The 18,805-nt window shown below is 47.1% G+C and overlaps 1 protein-coding gene across 1 annotated transcript in view; it reads left to right on the forward strand.

Annotated features, from left to right (window-relative positions):
- DLGAP3 (DLG associated protein 3) overlaps positions 1-18,805 on the forward strand; it is a 78,640-nt gene that overhangs the window by 5,922 nt on the left and 53,913 nt on the right. The gene's annotated exons all lie outside the window — the stretch shown is intronic.

Below are 18,805 nucleotides of genomic sequence, written 5' to 3' on the forward strand. Positions count from 1 at the left end.
TTTGGGAGAAAATTTTGTTGAAGAGAAAGATTTCCTAGCAAAGAACTCAAGAAGTGGGTGGGGCTATCCACTGCCATGGAACAGAGGAAGTGGAGGCTATTGGAAATGGGGTAATGGGGAAAAGGAGGGTAATCTGGGGAAAAATTGAATTGGAGATGGGGATCTGGGTTTTAATCTGCAGTCCTGTAGGAATATTTTTCTCACCTAGGGTCAGGGTCATGTCAGTTTTCTGGAATCTTATACTCCATCTTTGTAACTCAGGGAATAGAGAGAACATAGTTATTTCTCCAGGTCCCTTTTCTCGTCATCCCAGGAGGAAGAAAGCCAAATGTCAGGACATGCAGATGAGTCTGTGGGGGAGCAACAGGCAGGAGGAGTTGATGGCAGCTTCACCTCCCATTCCCAGGAGCACAATCAAATATTTAAATAGGATCCTTCTCAGAGGGGAGAGGCAAGAGAGGTTTCCAGATGATACTGGGGGGGGGGGGCAGGGGAATGTGTGTGGTAGAGAATTCAGGAAAAAGGACAGTTACCTAGAGACCCTAGATAATCCTGTTCCCTTCTCAGATGTGACTCTGGGTAATAAAAAGCCCCTCACCCATCACTTTTTTTGTATGTAACTCACCAAGATTATTCCTCCCTTTGCTAAGCATCATGGGAGGAGCTGAGTTTCCCTATGCTGTGGGTGCTGGAAGTGGTGGGTGTGGGTGTGGGTGCCTGTTTGGGGAGGGGAGGTGTTTATGCTCTACTCAGCTTCTTTGGTTACATAACAACTTTGATAAGACTTTACTTTAGAGCTGTCGCTACTGCCTGAAGCAGTCACCCCTCCACCCACAAGCTGGATGTCCATCCCCTATTCCCTGGCCCCTACGACTCCTTCTATTAAGGATACTGAGTCCCAACAGGTTCTCTGTTTTTGGAGGTGTCTTTATCTTGCCTCCTCACTTCTTACTCAGGTCCTTTTTTTCAACATTTGCTGCTGTTATTATCTGAACCCATGTCACCCCATTGTCAACCTTGAGGTTTACTCTACCCTTGGAAGGACCTGTGGCTGGGGGCATGGTGGGGGTGAGGAATACAGGACATTGAAAAAGCTGCCCTCTAGGGAGAGAGAAAGAGAGGCTTGTGAGGCGATTTAAGGATCCAGAGATAATGTTCTAGCTGTTTCACCTCAATAACTCTTTTGGAGTTTGGGGTCAGTGGATTGTCCTTTTAGGATTAAGGAGGTGTGTGTGTGTGTGTGTGTGTGTGTGTGTGTGTGTGTGTGTGTGTGTGTGCCTTGTGGATGCAAAAAGATGTACTTACTGCATTGTTATCTGCTGAAGAAATACTATTATATCCTGACTTTGGATGAGGGGATAATAGAGCCTTTCTTAGGAAGATTTTCATTCTGAGAGTGGGTTGAGAGTGTGATAAGTCTAGGAGTGGGTCATATTTTAATGGTAATAGGAGCAACTTTTTTTTTAAATGGAAAAGTAGACAATTGGCAAGAGGAAAGAATGGATGCAAACTTATGCTATTCCTTGGAGAGGACCTGGACTCCTGTATTTATGCACAGTATGGGATCCCGAGAAGAGACTGGACATCTGTGATGTTATTGCATGTGTTTCTTTGCCTGTGAGAGGATATGACTGTATGTATGTACATGTATCTGTGTATTATAGATAAATGTTTATAAACACATTTATGAGTATGTGTTAAGCATGCACACCCATATAATTACATACACATATGCATAACTATGCATCTTTGCTACTCTGAAGATAATTGTTTAACCTGTATATTATATGGAGGTGCTCACCTAGCAGGGGCATATATGGTATAAGTAATCAAGCAAACATGTTTATAATATCACATGTATATGATACACACATGGATAGACAAATTATGATTATGTGTGATGAATGAATGAAAAAAGAATGAGAGGGAGAGGAAGAGATTATGACTGAACATTGAGACTGTTCGAAAGTTGTATTTTCACAGGTTTGAATTTGATCCACCGTCATACCTGTGGTTCTTTTCCAAAAATCAGGTTGCCTAAAGTCTCTTTAATTTTTCATGTCACAGGGACCCAGCTGTTGCCTATCACCATTCAAATGAAAGGACTTTGTAGGGAGAAACCTGAATAGGCCTTGGGACTGCTCAGTTAGAGGGCCAAACCAAGTTGACCTATGGTGCTCAGAAATTTTTACAGAAAAGAACGGAGGCTGAAATGGTGACTTCACAACAGAGACTTCAAAATCAAACAGAAAAAGTTGTACCTAGGTGAAAGGGACAGGGGATATTATAGAGGCCCCATGTACAGATACCTGCAAGCCATGTGGTACTGTGTATACACACATATAATTCATTCATAACATGCATATCTCAATATAAGCACTTCCCATGTATACATGAACAAATAGGACTGTATGTATCAACAGGGTTTTGTCAGCACATCCATATATTTATATTTAGAAATAAGTATAGAGAACAATGGTCCTGATTAACTTGTAATCACAAACATGTGTATCTACCTCATCCACATGAACACCAGCTTGAGTATCAACATCTCTCCATCATATAGGCTACACCCAATGTGTGTTCATCTTTTTTGTTTTTGTTTTGGGGCCACATCCAGCTTTGCTCAGGGGTTACTCCTGACTCTACACTCAGAAATCATTACTGTCAGGCTCAGGGGACCATATAGGATTCCAGAGATCAAACCCATGAAAATCAAACCCAGAGATCAAACCTGGTGATCAGCCGCATGCAAGGCAAATGCTCTACCCACCGTGTTATCACTCCCGCATATCCAATGCATGTTCATTTAACCTTTCTTTATTTTATAACTTTTCTATGCCATATAACTGTGCTATACCTCAGGGATAATACTAGATCATTTGAGTTGATAAGGTAACTTTATATTCGAGAGGAGTAAGGAGAGTGTGGAAGTCAACAAAACTATTCACTGTGGGGGCCGGAGCAGTGGCACAAGTGGTAAGGTGTCTGCCCTGTAAGGGCTAGCCTAGGATGGATTGCAGTTCTATCCCCTGGCCTCCCATATGGTCCCCCAAGCCAGGAGCGATTTCTGAGCGTATAGCCAGGAGTAACCCCTGAGCGTCACCGGGTGGGGCCCAAAAACAAACAAAACAAAACAAACAAAAATAAAAACTATTCACTGTTGGTCATGGGTGTCTCCATAGGGGGTGGTCATTTTGGGGGTGGGAAAGGGATGGTTGGGTAAAGTATCTATGGGAGAGAAGGCCGTTGAGCTGAGGCTTGAAAGTGGAACAGGTGTTCATCAGGCGGACAGTGTCAGATGTTTCAGTGACAGCAAATATCCTAACTGGTCTTCCTACTTCTGCCCTTGCCACCCGATTTTTTTAGGTTCGTCAAAGAAGCAGCCAGAATAAGATGGGGGCCCTGCCTTTCCATTGGCTTTGTATTTCACCAGTAGTGAGATCCAAAGAGTTTTCTAGGCTTGTGTGACTGAACAACCACATGTAAAATAGCCTCTGATGACATTTCAGTCATCACCTCTCTAGGAGCTGCCTCTCAGTTTCCCCAGACCCCCTTAAGGCTGGACTGTCTTTTCCATCAGCCTTTTCCCAAGAGCTTGAAATGTTCTCCCTAGAAACCCATGTGACTTTTGCTCTCTCACTTTATTCAAGGCTTTGCTCAAAAGTCACTTTTTTGGAAAGGCTTCCTCCACAATCTATCTTAAATAGCCCCTTGTCATTCTGTCCCCTCACCCCACTTTATTTACGTTCTTTGCATCACATTACTTCATCTGTTTGTCATTGCTTTCCCCACTGGAATATTAACTTCCCAATTGGAGAAGCTTCACCCATTTTATTTTCTTATACCCATGGTATCCAAAGGTGCCTAGCTTGGAGTGGGCACTTACTAAAGATTTTCTGAGTAAACAAACATTAGCTAGATCACACTGGCAGCAACAGAGCGGTGAATGGACAGAGTTGAAGTGAGGTCAGGAAGAGGAACAGCTCAAAGACCATGCCATGTTGGCTTTTTTGGAGACTAGGCTGATCCAACACACTGGTGGTAGAAGTAGAGAAAAGGAGACAGACATGTTCCCACATCCACATACACACACACTTGTGCCAGTTTGGTCTGTGACCTACCAGGCAGGAGAAGGCCAAGGGAGAAGTCAAAGTGCCTTTCTGTGTATCTGTGCTATACATGTTGTATATGTTCCAGGGATAAGCGGCATCACCCTCCAAACTCAGGCTTCTGTTATATCCCTTCCTTAGAATCTTCTCACCCCATGTACACTATCACATCAGCAAGGCTACAGGGGGCTGCCGGACAGGAGGGTCCCTGGTTTCATTGGGTCAGTGGTATGGTATAGGGCTTCTACCCCAAAGAATAGGATCTGAACAGGGTAGGGGTTTGAGAGACAGCATGGAGGTAGGGTGCTTGCCTTGCATGCAGGACGGTGGTTCGGTTCCCGGCATCCCATATGGTCCCCTGAGCCTCCCAGGAGCGATTTCTGAGCGTAGAGCCAGGAGTAACCCCTGAGCGCTGCTGGGTGCGACCCCCCAAAAAAGAATGGGGTCTGAGCAGGGTCCCAACATAGGGAAGGCCATTAGGAAGTCAGAGAAGAGAGAGCTATACAGTGGGACCCCTCCTCCCGCTTCCCAGCAGGAGAAGCTAGTGAATACAAGTGAACTCAGCTTGGCTCAGGCTTCCTGAGGCTAGAGTGAGGGATCAGGCTAGCACCTCTAGACTAGGGGGCCAAGACCCCAAGATGTCCGCCTTGGCCTTGCTCTCAATAAATGCTCCTGCCCTATGGGGCTGTGCCCAGGTCCTTGACGGGCTTGGGGATGAATTGGAGGTCTCAGTCTGTAATTTGAATTCAGGTGCGGAGCTATCCAGGCAAGGGGACCCATGTTTTAGAGGACAGGCTGAAGTTTGTGTGGGCGAGTTTCCACCTTGACTGGTTTCCTCTCGCATGGTGACGTGGATGCCTATGATGGCAGGAGGGATCCAGGTTAGCCCTCAGGCAGTGGCAGGGTTCTCTGAGGGTACAAGGCTGCCCTTGCTGGGGGACAGCTAGGAGGAGCCCTGACCGAGGACAGAAGCAAGTGGGATTGGGGGTGCATCCGCCCAGTGCCACACCTTGACCTCTGCTGCAGGTGCAACTGGGGGACAGCTCAGAGCCCCAGTGGGACTTGACCTGAGCACCTATTTTCTGAGTGGTTAGAGGTTCGGTTCCCAGGAGGCCAGCTTGAGAGCCGCTGTCGGGTTGGGGCGCGTGTGTTTGGGGAGGGGTCGCGGGGTAGGGCGGGGGCGCTGCAGCCGTTCCCCTCCCACCTGGGCTCGGAGCTTGGGGGCTGGGCCGAAAATGCCGCCAGAGCCGCCCACCTGCCCGCGGTGTCATGGCAACGACTCTGCCCACGTGGACGAGGAGGAAAGGGAGGCGAGGCGAGGCGAGGAGGCATCACGACCGGCTGCCGAGGACGAGGACGGGAGGGGGCCCACACCCGCAGGCGGGCAGGGCCCCACGGCCGGTGCGGCGGGGACCTGTCCCCACCCTAAGTGCCTGCCTGCCCTTGCTGGTCCCGAGTGCTGATGACCTTGGCTGCCGGTGCGGCTCCGCCCCCTCCACCCCTGGAGGGCGCCTTGGGGAAGTGGGGGGCTCCGGCTTCCGCAGGACCCTCCTCCTGGCCCCCTTGGCAAGTTGGGGCTGGTGCCGGGGGCTGAGGGGATAAGAGCCCGACCTACTTCTGCATTTTCTCACTATTTTTCAAAAGGAAAATGACCCACTTTCCAGCCAATCAGACTGGGGCCTGTTCCCAGGCTGGTTCCTAGAGCCCCCCTGCCCAGCCTGTTCAGTCCGGGCCCTCCCCCTTTTATCCCAGGTTGGGGGGCTCTCTCAAGGAGGGGCCTTCCCACCCTCCACCCTGCTAGGAGGGGCTTGCTCTGGCTCAGGCAGGGCTGGGGCTGTCCCCAACATCCTATGCCCACTCCCTTTCCACACCTCTTCATTGACAGCGTGGCCACTCCAGTGTCCTGCCTGCCACCCCCAGTCACTCCCAGTGAAGTCCTCTTGGAGGGAATGGGAGCCTCTGGAGAAGGGTGGCCGGGGACTGAACCCTTCTCACTGCATGAGAGCCTGTGGCACTGGAGATTTGCTGCTGTCTGCTTGTTTGCCAGCCAGTGTTCCTCTTCAGGCTGCCAGATCTTTCCTCCACTTTGCTTCCCAAGCCCCTGCCCCATGCTAGGATATTGGTCTGGGCCTCAGAGTCCCCCTCCTTCCCTCCACTATATTGGCCTGGGCTGACTTGGGGGGGTGATTAGGGATTTAATTATTTAGTTTCTCCTGCTCAGTAGATTAATTCCATCCATCACAGGCTGGCTGAGCCTTCACCCTCCTCTCAGGGCTGCTTGGCCAACCCCAGAGGGAGGGAGCAGCATTACTCACCTGGGCCCAGTACTGGATCTGGGAGCGATGGATAAAGTTCTTGTTGGGGGAGGACTTTGGTGCCTGACATTGAGGGGATGTGGGAGCCTAGATGGAGGAAAGGAAACATGCACTTCTGTTATTTGGCATGGGGAAGTCAACCATGGGTTGGTTTTGGCTCTGTACAGCATCTGTATGCGCAAACATGTTACTGGACATGCGTGTGAACCCGCAGAGGAGAAGGTTTGGGTGCACCTGGGCATGTCTGTGACTATCTGGGAGAACTAATGCTATGTACATTGTGTTGGTGACTGTGAGACTGTGTAATCCGGCTCAGACGAACCCGTGTGTTCAGATGTGACTAAGCTGTGTTGAGGATGAATGTTCCCAGGTGGCAGAGAGGCATGGCAACGGCTTTTTTCTTTCAAGGGTCACTACATTTGAGCACATGGGAGCCTATGTGCTCCTGGCAACCTCATTCATCAGTTAATTTGATGAGAGATCTGCTGCTTCCATATGCCGGGACTTGGTCTTCTAGTGGTCAGCCTTGGACTGAGACCCCTGTTCAGACCCCTTTTCTACCACCTGTATGGCCCTGGGCAATGTTCTTAACATTTCTAAGCCTCAGTGTTCCCTTCTGTGCAGTGGGAGTAGTAGTGATGCTTACTGCAAAGGGTAAATGTGCAAATTCCATGAATGACCCATCAAAACAGTTATCACAGTGCCCATTTATTTGTGGGCATTTAGCGTGCGGAGCCTCAGACCTCAGCGGGGGGGGGGGGGGGAGGTTCCCTGCCTGAAATGTGGTCACTGCTTTGCTTCATGCTTCACACCCTCCCTTCTCCGTGGACCGGATGCTTTCAGCTCTTCAAGAACCCCTCAGCAGCCAGGATGTTCCTCCAGAGACTGTGGGTTTCCTGAAGAGCTAGTCCAGCCACAAAGAGTGTTCCCTTTCCTGCCTTCGGTTTCTCTCCCTTTCCTTCTATCCTCAAGGATGGGTCCTGCTTCTCGATGCCTCAGAAACAGGCTCTGAATTGATTTGAGTTTCAGCGTATAGGCCAGGTCTTGTCCAGAGAGAGATCATAATGAACCCAGGTTTTCAAGATGCTCACAGCCTGCAAACAATTATTTTCCCCACTGTGGTGAAGTGGATCCTAAGATGAAGTAGCAGCTGCATATCCTGGGGTTTTGTGGAACTCTCAGGGAAGGTTTCTTAGGAGGGAGGGAACCTGCACTGCATTCAGGAATAAAGTGAGGAGGACAAGCTTCCAGGGTGAATGTCTCCCAGGGTATGGTGCCTCCTCTTCTCAAGTTCTCTTCTGAGACAGGAGCAACTGGAACTGAGGGGCGGAGGAGGTGCCACTGTGTGAGTCTGTCACTTAGTCAACCAGTCTTCCATGCATGGCCTGCTATGGGAGAGATGAAAGTCCCTGACCCAGCTCCCACAAATGTTTACAGGATGGCATGAACAGTCCTAATTTCTAAATGCTATAGGGAACCCAACATCTGGATGAGAGGCTATGAGCCCCATTTGACTATGATGCTGCTGCCCAGTGCCCCTTGCCTTGGGCTCTTAACCTGTTGTCCTGGATGATGGTCTTGGCTCAGGTATGGAAGTGAGGCTACTGGCAGCACTTGCATAAATCTCATCAAATACATATGATGAATGAAAGAAGGTCCTAAGTTAGAAAACATATCTCCCAGTTGCCTTGAATTAGTTACTAAATTTGACTCACAATTTAGGAAATAAATTACAACCACCCCGATATTACAAATAAGAGTACTAGAGAGATAGTCTAGGGGTTTAGGCACTTGCCTTGCATCTGAATGACTCAGGTTGGATCCTGACATCACATATGGTCTCCTCCAGTATCACCAAGAATGATCTCTGAGCACAGATACAGGAATCATCTCTGAGAACAACCAATGTGACCTAAAAAGAAAATGAAATTAAACCTTCCTAGATGGGCCCGGAGAGATAGCACAGTGGTGTTTGCCTTGCAAGCAGCCGATCCAGGACCAAAAGGTGGTTGGTTCGAATCCCGGTGTCCCATATGGTCCCCCGTGCCTGCCAGGAGCTATTTCTGAGCAGACAGCCAGGAGTAACCCCTGAGCACCGCCGGGTGTGGCCCAAAAACCAAAAACCAAAACAAACAAACAAACAAAAAACCTTCCTAGACTAATAAAGTAATATTTGCATAGACATACAGGATGGCTTTAATATAACTGTTGCAGGAAGATGATAGTATTTATTTTATTGGGCCATACCCAGAAGTGCTCAGGCCTAACTTCTGGCTCGGCACTTAGGGCTCTGGGGATAATATGGAGATCTGGGGATTGAATCTAGGCTCGCCATGTGGACTGGTGCAAGTGTCCAGTCGGCAGTACCATTGCCCCACTGTTGTCTTTTTGGTACTCATAAATGACATCACTGGATTTTCCTTTCTGGATCCTGATGTAGGAAGAGAGACCACAGGCCCTAACAACAGGGGCTAGTGAAGATGTATGAATTCAAGGTCACTTATTATCTCAGATGCCTCATCTTGGGCCACCAGGGTTACTCTATTGTCTTCTACCTATTCAAGTGGTAGGAAGTCTTCAGGAGTCTACGCAACCAGATGAAGCCAGGAACAAAGGAATTTTCAGAGTAGACTTTACTGCTCAATCCCGAGTCAGGTGCTACCCATGCCCAAGCTGGTGGCATTGAACCCTCATAGCTGTGTCAAGTGATTTCTCCCTCATTATCAAACAGGCACTATGCAGGGCAGTTACCCTGCTTTTTTTTTTTTTTTTTTTTGGTTTTTGGTTTTTGGGCCACACCCGGTAACGCTCAGGGGTTACTCCTGGCTATGTGCTCAGAAGTTGCTCCTGGCTTGGGGGACCATATGGGACACCGGGGGATCGAACCACGGTCCGTCCAAGGCTAGCACAGGCAAGGCAGGCACCTTACCTTTAGCGCCACCGCCCGGCCCCCAGTTACCCTGCTTTTATTTTAATCCTTAAGACAGAAAAGTGATGGGGCCGGGCGGTGGCGCTAAAGGTAAGGTGCCTGCCTTGCCTGCGCTAGCCTTGGACGGACTGCGGTTCGATCCCCCGGTGTCCCATATGGTCCCCCAAGCCAGGAGCAACTTCTGAGCGCGTAGCCAGGAGTAATCCCTGAGCGTTACTGGGTGTGGCCCAAAAAACCAAAAAAAAAAAAAAAAAAAAGACAGAAAAGTGAGAAAGGAACAGTACCCCCATCCTCATTTGAAAGTTGAGGAAACTGAAAACTGAGAAAATGTAAAGTATATTTTTAAGGCCACATATCTAGTAATGATGGACCTGGTGACAAAGCCCACAATCAAGTCTAGAGCCCTGTCTTTCTTGTTATATAACCCAAATCAAGGTCTTAGGGGATCCTGGTCCTGGGAACCCTGATAGGGGGCTTATAGTGGGCAGAGAGAACTTTTTCAAAGAAGGTGCCTGGAAACCCCATAGCAAGGCAGAAGGACCCACATGATCATGGGTTCAGTTTGCTGAAAGGGAAGAAGCGGCCCATAGCTGCATTATGAAGTGTAAGGAGGCAAAGGTGAGAAGGTTAAATTGTGTATCTCCTTGAAACTTTTGTAGCTCTGGAAAAGGAGGAAGAAGGAACTAGGACTTTTGTTTCAGGTGCCACTTGGTTATATGGTTTCAGCTAGAGGAGAAGCTGAGTCCCTGAAAATATGAGGGCCAAGTGGTAGGCCTTGAGTCCTGGCATCCCATTGCACAGATTTATTTTCTTTTCTATATTCTGGAAAGGGTCAGTTTCACCCCCTCTTTGCCTTACATCATCCTTTTCTTATTACCTCCTTTGAACTGTGAAGAGGTGTCCATTTGGAGGGACCCAGATGTAGTTGGGAAAGAAACATATTTACCAGTCAATGAAGAGGAGGTAGAGAAACCAGATGAGCAGGACTGGAATCAGTTGCTTAAGCAACACTCCAGTCTTTACAGCGAAAGCAGTGAGGTTTGTTTTGTGGATCTAGTGCTCAGGAATAGAGTGATGAGGGTGGCAAGGGAGAACTTTCATTCAAGCTATTGCCTTTATTTATTTTTTGAGCACCTGCGAGTGCCTGGCATTATTATAGCCACTCAGAATACTGAAAATTTGCGACAGACCCTGCCCTCTAGGGCTTATGTTCTGTTATGGGGAGATGCCATATTTCGGTCAACACCGAGCGGTATAGTCAATGGTGGCTCCCAATAGAGTCTCTCTTCTGAGTTTATGTAATTACACTCTGTGATGTTTGCACAGTGATGAAATTACCTAATGATGCATTTCTCAGAACATAGCCATGTTATTAAGTGATGTATGACTATACTATAAATATGTAATAGACAAAAGAATTTCAGAGAGCAGTATGATGAGGGCAATAAAACAGGACGACAGCATACCTGGGGGAGGGGGCACAACTTCGGTTAGTGTGTGGTCAGGGAAGGCTTCTTTGAGCTGAGCCCCAAAAGATGAGACAGAGAAAGTCAAGGGAATATCTGGGGCAGAGCGTTCCAGCAGAGAGAACATCAAGTGCAAAGCCCCCTGAGGTGGGATTTTTTTTTTTCAAAGAGATTATAGGTAGTGTGGGTTATTCACAGGCTGAGCGCTGACCGGTGGGGTCAGGAGATGGATTTAGCCTTGCATCTGCCTACATGTCTCGAATGTTTTGGAGCCTTAAGCCTATTTCCTGTGAAATCCCCACCTTAAGCCCCCAGGAAGATTTGATTAAATAATAAAAATGAACGAATAAGACTTCAAGCCGCCTTCCTTCTGTTCAGTTCCTCTGTCCTATTCTCCATGTCAGGCTAGTGAGAAAGAAAAAGGAGGTATTTTTTCCATCCCTGGGGTCTTAAAGGATGGAACTTCAGCACAGGGTACATTGTTTCTTCAGTAAAGGCTGGGTAGGGGGTTGAGGGAGGTCAGGGATGAGGGCACTAACCCATTACAGAAAACCTGCCAATGGCAGCTGCCAGAGCTGGTATCAGAGTGCCAAGGTGATATAGGCAACACGATGCAGTAGGAGCGTGGGTATGGGTCGGTGGCTCTGGGTCTCGGCTCCCTAGCCTTGAGCTATCAAGTATCCAGTCCTGTCACAGTGCACATGCAGTCCAGCCATGCCAACTGCTGCCAGGACAGGTGGAAGAGTGGACTGAGAAAGAGAATCTTGGCCACCCTGGGTGAGCAGACACAAAGAGAGGGAAAAGGCTGAGATCTGAGGGTCCCAGGAACATACATGGCTCACACATTAGCCTGCAGGAGCTCAGGTGACAACCACAAGAAGGTTTCCGGCCTCATGTGCTTTTAATTACGTTATGCTGTGCTAGAAATGGTATGGGAATGCCTTTGACATCCCAGTGTGAAGGGAGTAGGAAAGGCTGATTCCCAACAAGAGAACCACTTCACTGTTTCTTTCTGCGGTCATCTGGATCATCAGGTCTCGTTTGTAGTTTTCCCAGACAGTTTCAGTGTGGAAGGGGCGAGTCAGTTAATATTTGATTTTTGAAGTCTTTGTCTTGGCCAAAGGCCTGGATTCCTGAGTGCCTAGGTATGGACTGAGTTGAGTGAAAACTGCTTTTCCAGCAGAATTCCTTTTCTGGTTTTATAAGATTGTCCTGGAGACATGAAGCGGCTTATCCAAGTCACACTGTAAGTCATCAAAATGAAAGTACAAATAAAGGTTGTTCCCTTTACCGAGGGTGTGCCAGAGACTGCCCCGAGGGATGTGGATATTAGCCATCACACAACTCGAATACCTCTGCTGGCCCCAATACTCTTTTCATTTTGAAAATGAGAAAATGAGGCTCAGAGGCGGCTCCTGAGCTGTCTTGAGTATGCACAGCTAGTGAGTGAGTGGAAAGGGAGTTGACTGTAGTGTCTGCTGAGTCTTCACCTGGAACGGCTTTGATCCACGGAATCTGTGAGTCTCCTCAGTCTCAGGAAAGGAAAATCAACTGATTGGGTTGGGCAAGGCCCTGGGGAAAAGGAAAAGAAAACACAGACTCCTTCCTCTGCGGCCCTTTTCCTTCCCCATTTTCTATTCTTTTTCTGGAAGGTAATTGCTCGGGGCAGTGACAACCTCCTGGCGAATTACACAGCTGGTTTCCCAGTGAGATTTGTAACAACAACCCGCCAGTCTGGCAGCCCCCAGCAAGTTCCGGTTTAAGAAACTAATTGCTCGATTGTGCAGTTGGTGCTAAATTGGGTAATTTCTTGGTGACGGCATGTGTGCCACTTCTTCCCTTCCCAGATAGATTTGAGCTGCCTCAGAGACTTTGTCACACACATCACCCTTCCAACTCCTCCACTACCCAGTTTGCAGCTTGCTGTGGAGCTGTTTTCCAGGGCCCGAGGCTCACCACCTGAGCACTCTGTGTCCTGAGAGGGGAGATGGTGACTTGGTGCAGTCAGATGAGGAAGAGTGACACGGGCTTGCTGTGTTGTCCCAGGGCTTCAGGGAGCACACTCTGTGCTGTACTTGTCTGTCCTTGGACTTGGGAAAATTCAGAACTCACCATACCAGGGAGAAGGTGAATCCACAATCTGGTCAACTCTGGAGTGTGTGGCATGAGGGGGCTTTTTTAAATTCTGTTTTGGTTTTTGAAGGGTCACATCCGATGATGCTCAGGACTTACTCTTGGCTCTGCACTCAGGAATTGTTCTTTTATTTGCAGGGGTGGGGAGGTCACACCAGGCAATGCTCAGGGGTTACTCCTGACTACACTCAGGAATTACTCCTGCTGGTTCAGGGGCTGAATGACTATATGGGGTGCTGGGAACTGAACCCAGGTTGGCTATGTGCAAGACAAGCATCCTGCTGTTGTCCTCTCACTCCAGCTGGGTGTTTGGTTTTGGCCACGCCTAGTGATGCTCAGAGATCCTGGCTCTGTGCTCATGGATCATTCCTGGCAGGGCTCAGGGGACCATAGTTGTTGCTGGATGCCAAATTAGGTTTAGCAGCTTGCAAGGCAAGTGCCTTACCCACTGTACTATCTTTTTAGTTTCCAAGAGTTGGCTTTTTTAAAAAGTGTTTCTTTCTTTTACTTCTTGTTGTTTGTTTTTGTTTGTTGTTTGCTCAGGGGCTACTACTAATTCTGTGCTGGAGAGGTCACTCCTGGCAGTACACCTGGCAGTACATGATCATGTCATGCTAGTGATCAAATCTACACCACATACAAACAGAGCATTCTTTCCAGACCTTTGAGCTGTCTCCCTCATGCCCTTTTTTTTCTTTTCCCAAAACAAATTCACTTTCATAATTTCATTTACTTCATAGTGACCTTTAATAAGTTTAGCTTCTCTGGGCTCACAGCACAGGTAGAAGGGAGAAAAGCTAAGACATGGAGTTGGGCAATATTGGGTTGATTTCTGGCTTGAGTTGTTACCAACTCCTAGCTTGTACTTAGTTTCTGCAAGCCTCGGTTTCTCCTGTAAATTGGGAAGCGGAGGGATGCACTGTATACTTGGAATACTTGCAGGAATTATATACAATATCACTGATGAAATCATCTTTGTAGTTCACATCCACTCTATAGACACCTGCCACATGCCACTGGGGTGCAGTGCAGGGGATCAGATTGATAAAATTCCTACTGTTATATAGAGCTTCTGGTCTAATAGGAGAGATTGTCTAATGGGGGAGACAGACGGACCATCTCTGAGTCACACAGACTGAAAATGGTCTCGATGTAAAAGCTAGCCTGGAACACAGTGCCCTGAGAGCACCCAGCATGGGGATCTGACCTAGTCAGGGAGGCCAGAGAAAGCTTCCCTGGGGACACAGCAACTGGGCTGAGATCTGAGGGGTGTGTAGGAGTGAGCACAGCAGAGGTGCCTGGCAAAACTTTCTGGACAGGGGAAATAGGCCCCTTGATGGGAAGGACCATGGCACTGCAGTGAGTGATCTGGTTGGAGGAGAGTAAGCCAGGGGATGCATAGAGAGTGCTGTAAAAGCCGGGAAGGCCAAACCCTGAAGGCCTTACCACTCAAGTGAAAACATTTCATACTGAGAACATCAATAAGTCAATAAAGAGTTTGAAGCACAAAGGTGACAGGTTCAGATTTGTGTATACAGAGGATCCTGCGGACTGGAATAGGGTAAGAACAGAAGCAGAAAAGAATTTAGGAGCTGATGTGGACATTCAAGCAAGGAATTGTTGTTCTAAGGTAGTCAGGCTGGTTATCTGTTCTTTAAACTGCAGATACAGAAAATCTGGCTGACAGTGAGTGGTTTAATAAAGGGGTTTTCCTTACCATATGTAGGCCAGGATAGGGGCAACTGCTTCTGCTGGTTCCCTGGCTCTGTGACTCCAGGGCAAGCATTTCTGCACTTCTCTCCATTTGTTTCTCATGGTGGCAAGATGGCTGCCCTAGTCATGTCCCAGTTATATGCAAATCAAGATGAAAGGGAGGATGGATGATGCTAGCATTTTCCACACCTTTTATCACAAAGGCAAAAGATTTTCCAGAAACCTTATTAGATTTTTATGTATATGTCAATAGCCAAGAGTGAGTCATGCGAATATTGCCTTTTGGGACAAAGTGGCTAGAACTTGAGGTGATTATGCTAAGTGAAATAAGAGAGGAAGTGAAAGACAGTTACCAGATGGTTTCAGTCTTATGTGGAATATGAATTACTGATGCAAATCTGAACTGGCAGAAAACAACAAAACTAACTTCTAGACTCAGTGAATACTTGCGTGGTCCTCAAAGGGAAAAGATAGAGGGGATGGGGGAATGGACATGGAGGACCCATTGGTGGCTGATTGACACTGGGACTTTGGTGATGGAAGTGGTGACAATTACATATAGAAGTATGAAGTTAACCCATGAAATTTTTTTTTGTTTTTTTTTTTTTTTCGGGCCACACCTGTTTGATGCTCAGGGGTTACTCCTGGTTAAGTGCTCAGAAATCACCCCTGGCTTGGGGGGACCATATGGGACGCCGGGGGGATCGAACCTTGGCTAGCGCTTGCAAGGCAGACACCTTACCTCTAGCACCACCTCGCCGGCCCCAACCCATGAATTTTTGTAATAATTGTAAACTAATAATAAGTTAGTGCAACAATAATAATAGCAGTGAATAATGGGGCCTTATGTATCAGAACTTATCCTTCTAGACAGGGGTCCTCAAACTTTTTAAACAGGGGGCCAGTTCACTGTCCCTCAGACCATTGGAGGGTCTGACTATAGTAAAAACAAAACTTAAGAACGAATTCTTATGCACACTGCATATATCTTATTTTGCAATGAAGAAACAAAACAGATACAAATACAATATGTGTCCCGCGGGCCATAGTTTGAGGACCACTGCTAGAGTTTGTTTTGGATCACAATAGTGCTCAGAGCTTATTTCTGGCTGCACCCAGGGTTCACTCCTGACAATGCATCAGGGACCATATTGGAAGCCAGGGATTGAACCTGGGTTAGCCATATGCAAATCTAGCACCCTATCCAGTCCACGGATGTACTTTTATTCCCATCCTTAGAATTCTTAGAAAAGAGGAAAGAGGTTAGGAGTGAATTTTAGCTTTAGTCAGCAGTAATCTGATGGCTCTGAAAAAAATAAATGGGCAGATCTTGTTTTTTTTTAGGATAGTCTCTAGGACCTGGTGATGAATTGAGTGATCCTTCTTTTCCTCACTTGTTTTTCCTTTCTATTGATTATGCTTAGTAATTGGGTAGCAGCAGCAGAAATGTGATTGTGAAGCTTAATATATAGGAGGCAATCTATGTAATTAAACTTATATCAATTAAATCTTTCCTTTAGGAAATCCATAAACTGAATCTCTCCTTCCTCTAGTAATTTGAATTTGATTGTATTGTTTACAACTTGGACATTGAGGGTTTTTGAAATCCAGAGTAAATGCTTCACATTAGGCATTAACATTATGTAACATCTTAGAGTTTATAAAGTGGTTTCATATACTTGGCATCATCTGATGGTCATTAAAACCCACCCAGGAAGACAGTGAGCAGGTGGCATTCAGCTTTGAAAGGGAGTCACACTTGTGTTGTGTTACCTTTTTGTGTTGTGTTACTCTTTGATTGAGGGTTTGTGCTTTCTTCACTGGAGCAGCTAGCAGGGGTCTCAAACTCAATTTACCTGGGGGCCGCAGGAGACAAAGTCGGGGTGATCCTTGAGTGCAAAGACAGTAGTAAGCCTTGAACATTGGGGGTGTGTGACCCAAACAACTAAAACAAAACAAAACAAAAAAAGATTCCTCTAGGACAGGGCCACCAAATGTTGTATGGAGGGACATTTGCGGCCCACGAGCCGTGATTTTGAGATCCCTGAGCTATAGGATGTGGGGGTTATGTGTGCGGTGGTTTGTCTCGGAGAAGTAATTACATGGATCCCTCTCCTTTGATACCAGAATCAGGAGAATACAGGTTTATACCAAAAGACTAAAGTTGGGTAGATCTTGATGAAGGCTCAGAGGTCTAGCAACTCTACCTGTGTATGATGAAAGGAAATATGGGCAGGTCCACCACTGGGAAGCTCAGTGTGAGGTGGAGCCCTGGGTGCTGTGAGGCCCAGACATAGATTCTGCCTGGAGCTGGGAAAGGAAGAACAAATATTGGACAAAGGGCCATGCTGGTAAAACTTTCCGAGGCAGGAAGATGCTCCAGGTATTTTTCCACCTACCACTTATGAGGCCATCTTGGTTGCAAAGACACTTGAGCTGCCCAGGAGAAGGACAGTTGTCCTCTTGAGAACTGTCATCTAGTCAGGCAGGTTAATACTGTGAAGTCACTAGGTTGATTTCTTTTTCAATTCCGACTGCAAGGTAGGTAGGGGATGGGGCATGTCTCATCTTCTCCTCTATGGAAGATTCCCAGGATATTCCCACACTATTCTTAATTGCTTCTCATCCCTCAGGGTCAGGAAGTTCCTCCTGATGTCTGACTATGCCTCTTTTACTATTATTAATCATTCCACAAAGCTCGCTCTTCTCCCTGACATCTCTATCTAATAATGGCGTCATTAGTCTTCTAGTCATGGCTGCTGCTAACTTCAGTTTCATCTTCCCTTCTGACTCTCCCCTACCTCTTGCCTATTTTCCAGATCCTAAATGTTTGCTGCAACTCACCATGTACACTCCTTAGAATTCTTTATTTGCCTGCCTTATTTGCCTAGGTTCCTACTGTTTCCTTCACTGTGAATTTTTTCCACCACCACTACCACCACCACCACCACTACCACCACCACCACCACCACCACCACCACCACCACCACCACCACCACCACCACCACCACCACCACCACCACCACCACCACCACCACCACCACCACCACCACCACCACCTGTGCATAAGGAACACACAGCCATTTTGTCCACTATCTCAAGCACACTCTTCTCTCTCAGTTTCTCTCTAGTGTGTCTGATATTAATTAGCTTCATCTAAACTAGCTAAAATGTTTTTTTTTTTTGGACACATCTGGTGATGCTCAGGGATTACTCCTGGCTATGCACTCAGAAATCGCTCCTAGCTTGGGAGACCCTAGCAGTGGTCCTTAAACTATGGCCTGCGGGCCACATATTGTATTTGTATCTGTTTTGTTTCTTCATTGCAAAATAAGATATATGCAGTGTGCATAAGAATTCATTCATAAATTTTGTTTTTACTGTAGTCAGACCCTTCAATGGTCTGAGGGACAGTGAACTGGCCCCCTGTTTAAAAAGTTTGAGGATGGGCCCGGCGTTTGCCTTGCAAGCAGCCAATTCAGGACCAAAGGTGGTTGGTTCAAATCCCGGTGTCCCATATGGTCCCCGTGTCTGCCAGGAGCTATTTCTGAGCAGACAGCCAGGAGTAACCCCTGAGCACCGCTGGGTGTGGCCCAAACCAAAAAAAAAAAAGTTTGAGGACCCTTGTCCTATGGGATGCCAGCGATCAAACCCAGGTCCATCCTGGGTCAGCCAAGTGCAAGGCAAATGTTCTACTGCTGCACTATCATTCCAGCCTCTAAACTAGCTAAATATTTTTTAAAATCTTTTCCCAGCACAATTATTTATTCATCTACTCAGAGGACATTTATTAAGAGACTACTCTGGGCAAAGTCTTGAATTAGGTGCTAGAGAGTGAGAGATAAATGGGACTAAGTCCTTGCTCTGTGGAAGATCATATTCTAATTGAGGAGACAGAAACCTAAACAAGACAATCTCAGTGTGGTAACCAAGTTCATGGGAGGAAACCAGCATATTATAAAAACTTTGATAGAGATAAATAATCCAGAATAAGAGTACAGAACATCTTCAAAAGAAACTAGGAATTCTCATGAGTGTTAACCAGGGGAAAGGGTAGGTGGGTTAGATGAATGGAGATTTTGGGAAATAACAACTTGTGCCAAAATACAGGGTCCTAAAATAACTTCTTTTCTGGGG

This window comes from Suncus etruscus, chromosome 6, assembly GCF_024139225.1.
Source record: "Suncus etruscus isolate mSunEtr1 chromosome 6, mSunEtr1.pri.cur, whole genome shotgun sequence".
Lineage (NCBI taxonomy): Eukaryota > Metazoa > Chordata > Mammalia > Eulipotyphla > Soricidae > Suncus > Suncus etruscus.